We start from the raw sequence: 4462 nt of genomic DNA, 5'->3' as shown, positions 1-4462 counted from the left end.
CTGAGCCTTGTTTAATTGGTCTGGATTTTGTTGCTAAATATATTTTTTAAATGAATGCCACATCTTTGCAAGGATGCTAGGGGAAAGAATGGAAATGCAGTATTATACAACCTGATGAAATTCTTTGTTACTGTGGTGTAACATGCCACTGCCTTAAATTTCCCCTCTCCCGCTACATACACATTTGAACACGTTAGGAGGCCAAATTATTTTAAAAATTGGAGAAACTCCTGTTTCTGGAATTATCCTGTGCTTATATCATTTTATGGAGAACATAAGCTGATAAGTTTCCAAGTGAAAGATGGGACAGTCCAGCAAAGGAAAAATGAAAATAAATGTGGCTTTTAATTCAAAGGAGGTAAACTTGCATCTGTTAGAGCTGAACTTGTCCCAACATGAAGAAGAAACAGGACAAGGGGAGAAAAGAACCAAATGAGAGTGAAACACATGTATTTAATGGGAAGTTGCTGATCAAGTTTAGAATTGGGGGAAAAGGATTGCCACTTTCAAGACGTAAAAATGTATAGCCTTCTCAGTTTAGGCATAGCCCATATGTTTGAGGCGTGCAGGTAGGTGGCAATTCTACTACTACTTGGTGAAATAGTAACAACGCAAATTTGCCCCCCCCCCCCCTCCCATTTTCAGAAGAACAAGGAAAGTGGATTGTTTCTCCGATGGCCTCCCATGACAAGGTGGAGGTGCTGACCTCCCCCAAAGTTCAACAGGCTCCAGATGCTACGGAGCACAGAGTGCCAAAGGGGGAGGAGGCTCGGACAGAGACTCGGAGACTCCAGAGAGAGTTTCACAGGATCAGAGGAGGCTTTCTGTGTGTAGGTCGGCATGAATGTGGCTTTGGGTGTCAGGGCTGTATAATCAAGACGGCAGGAAGGGGACCTGAAACAGCAGTGCCTCCATTCAGAAAAGGCACCTTGGACATTCTGGGAACAGACAATTTCAACAGACAGTTTGAAACCGTAGGCCTCCTTTTTCATGATAAGGGTCTGCTGCCATCTCCAGCTCAGTTGTCACCATTGCTAAGAGCCTGACAGCTTCAATCGGGTGAAGTAAGCGCCGTCATCTTGACATCCCGAATGGCTCCACCAGCACTGCTGCACCGAGACCTGAAGGGAAGGGCTGAGGCTGAGGCAGCCGGGAGCCTTCATCACACACCTGGAGCAACACCTCACCCGCCGCGCTGCCGAAATCCCCCCGTTACTCCCTGGGAGGCACTTAATCCCTGGCCAGGGTTTACAGGACCACCCAAGGGCAAGGCTACCTGCGGTGCAGGCAGGTCCAAAGTTTCTCCCTAGCCGTCTGTCCTTGCAGTCACCGCACCAGGCTGGAAAGGCTCGAAGGTACGTACAGTCCTTCCCAGAGGAGTCACGGCAGCGCAAGGGCAGGAGGCACGTGCCAACAGCCCAAGCGCAGCGTGTGCGCAGGCAGCCCCGAGCCTCTGAGCACAGTGCTGGGGGTCAGGATGGGGAAAGGTCCTTCGCTAGGGAAATACAACAGCCGCGATCCCTTTCCTTTTTATAACTACTGCTATGACCCAAATCACCAGTTAAGAGGTGGTGTAACCATGTCTTTCCCCCAGTGTGTAACCACACATTTCCCCCAACAAACCTTCCCTGTGACTGTAAGAAAGTGTCCTGGTTTTGGCTGGGATAAAGTTAATTTTCTTCCTAGCAGCTGGTATAGTGCTGCGTACTGGATTTAGGATGAGAATAGTGTTGATAACACACCGATGTTTTAGCTGTTGCTGAGCAGTGCTTACACCAAGTCAAGGACTTTTCAGCTTCTCATACTGCCCTGCCGGCGAGGAGGTTAGAGGGGCACAAGGAGTCGGGAGGGGACACAGCCAGGACAGTGACCCAAACTGGCCAAAGGGGTATCCCAGACCATATGACGTCATGCCCAGTATATAAACTGGGGGAAGTTGGCCAGGGGATGGCAGCCCGCTGCTCAGGGACTGGCTGAGCATCGGTCAGCGGGTGGTGAGCAATTGCACTGTGCATCACTTGTTTTGTGTATCCCCTTATCATTATTATTAATTTCCCTGCCTTTTCTGTCCTATTAAACTGTCTTTATCTCAACCCATGAGTTCTACCTTATTTTCCCATTCTCTCCCCCAGCCCACTGGGGCAGGGAGTGAGCGAGCGGCTGCGTGGGGTTTAGCTGCCTGCTGGGTTAAACCACAACAGTAGGTTACGAAGGGTGGATAAACTAATGCACATTTCAGTACTATTTATAAACAGATCTGTCCCAGATATTTTAGAAATGTGCATGAAAGAAAGAGGTTTGATTATTTCTCCATTGCACAAGTAACATTACCAGGAATGAAAACAGGGCCCTGCTCTGAAGATTTTTGCAGCTGAATGGTCAGACTGAGTTTTGTGATTACGGACAACAGGGAGGAGAAGTTCTTTCTTCTTTCCATTTGTACCATCCACAGCGGTGCTCCTGTGAAAATACAAGAGAGTTGTGAATGACAGGGGTTGTAAAGCAAGGTTGCCATGGGATGGTGTGAAAGCAGAGCTGGAGATGGACAGTTAATCCTTATAACAATGTTTTAAGTTGGACAAAACAGAGCCTGGGATTACAGCATGGAAAGAGAAGGCACATTCAGGAAGGTCACCATTTCATTTAACTAATTTGAGGTCAGGGCAAGGTAGGGCAGCTGGGAAAGAGAAATGGAAAATGTTCTTTAAATGGCTTTATTAATCATGACAGGATCTAGTGCTGAGAGCGGGAAGGGAAAAACATTATTCTTTTGACCAGCATTTTCAAACAGTCCCATCTTCAGATGAACACAGTAAATGAGTATTCCTTCAAGCAATGGATAGTGAAGAAGACTTTAAAGCAGATTTCTGGGACGTTCATAGCATCTTCTTTCATGTTTTTCTATGTCCATAACAGAAATAGTAAGGGACACCGAAGTCTATGCGAGTAAATATAATAGTAAATTAAACATGCCAAGGACCAGTCTCTGACCCTGAAGGCAGCAGGCTGTGAACAGCCCACAGCTGTATTACCAACTTTGCTTACTCTCCAAAATGGGATGGCCACCACCGAACGGCTCACTTGGAGTTTCTCCTCCCCTGTGCTAACCCAGGACCCACCAGTCAGGACCAGAGGGTGACAGCTGACCTAAGTCAAACCCATGCTAAGGACCCTGCTAACAGTTTAGCACTATGGGCTATCGCTTTCCCGTAGCCAAAGGGGCTGGAAATATGGAGCCATCATTCAGCAGCTATCAGGAGGCAGGATCCCACCAGACCTCATTTCCAAGACAGCTTACCCTACAGACAGATTTTGTTTAGCTCAATCATCTTCCCCTTTGCCTATGGCCAAGGTGCAGGAGCTGGAAGCCTCCCACTCTGATCTTTTTATGCCAGTGGAAACTTCCAGCATAAGGTCCTACCCTAGCTGCCAGACTGATGATGATGTAGATGGCTCTCCTGGATCGGAATTTATGGTGAAGACTAGCCGGTCTTCTGGGAGCACAGAAGTGGCTGGTCCTTGCTCCGCTTCTGCTCAGGAGGGGCATCTGGAGGAAATGGGGATGGGGCCCAGCCAGCGGGTCTGCAAGCGTGAGAATCACTGACTTTAGAGAAAAATCTCCTTTTAAAAGGAGACAAAAAGGTGCCAGCTGTAACCGTACCCCGGCAGTTGCGTTAGCAGTGCTCTGGTCCCACTCTCAGGGGAAGGACCCAGTCCCAGCCCCAGTCCATGGAGCGGGGGCCATCCTCCAACAAAGCCTGGTTGTTCGTCTGTTAAGGGTTTGGCCCTCCGTGTTTAATCAAGCAAAGCGCCTACCAAAGCAGATGGGAGCTTCGCCTGAGAGGACTCTGCAGGATTTTGGCCTTTCATTTTAATGGTTAACCGGCTCCGAGCCTCAACCTTCGGTAGGGCTGAGGAGATCCGTGCAGATGGGAGACTGCTCCTTCTTTTCTTGTGGTAAAATTAAAAAGAAAAAGAAGCTCATACATCATAAAATGTGACAATTCCCAGAGTAGTTCTTTTGGGGCTCCTTCTACCAAAGAGTTGTAGCGCTGCCAGACAAAGGAGAAATGGTCTTAATCACCCAAACCCTAGGCAAACACTATATCTTTTTTGTGAATCGAGTTTAAACAGAAGTTATGCAGGAAGGACCAAGTCAAAACCCACTTTTTCCAGATGTCAGAAAGATTGAAACACACATGAGGGAAAAAAGCAGTGCTACGAACTTTTAGCTTGATATATCTGGTAGGTGAAAGAACTAATGCTGTAAAGAAAATGTTTGCATAGTGCCGCTGAGTCTGCTCTAGACTATAATACTGGTCAAACAGCACTTTCACCAAATGTTTCTTAGCCATGCTGCTGTTTGAAGAGCAGGAAGTACAGGGAGGGGGAGAAAAAGAAAATTCTAAATGTGAATACAAAGTTCTATTTACTGAGATAAAGATTGAAGAAATAGATATGG

The 4462-nt window shown here is 47.3% G+C and overlaps 1 long non-coding RNA gene across 2 annotated transcripts; it reads right to left on the bottom strand.

Moving 5' to 3' along the window:
- Positions 1-677: 677 nt before the first annotated feature.
- Positions 678-4113, bottom strand: LOC126045165 (uncharacterized). 2 transcript variants are annotated; one of them, XR_007507942.1, is made up of 4 exons: positions 3662-4113; positions 3422-3582; positions 2332-2460; positions 678-1121 (listed from the first exon to the last, which is right to left on the bottom strand). It is a non-coding gene; the product is annotated as an uncharacterized LOC126045165 (long non-coding RNA). The 2 variants fall into 2 exon arrangements; XR_007507941.1 differs by having other exon boundaries at positions 3422-4113.
- Between the last annotated feature and the right edge of the window lie 349 nt (positions 4114-4462).

Source organism: Accipiter gentilis, chromosome 13 (genome assembly GCF_929443795.1).
Source record: "Accipiter gentilis chromosome 13, bAccGen1.1, whole genome shotgun sequence".
Lineage (NCBI taxonomy): Eukaryota > Metazoa > Chordata > Aves > Accipitriformes > Accipitridae > Astur > Astur gentilis.
This window is presented reverse-complemented; position numbering and strand designations above follow the sequence as displayed.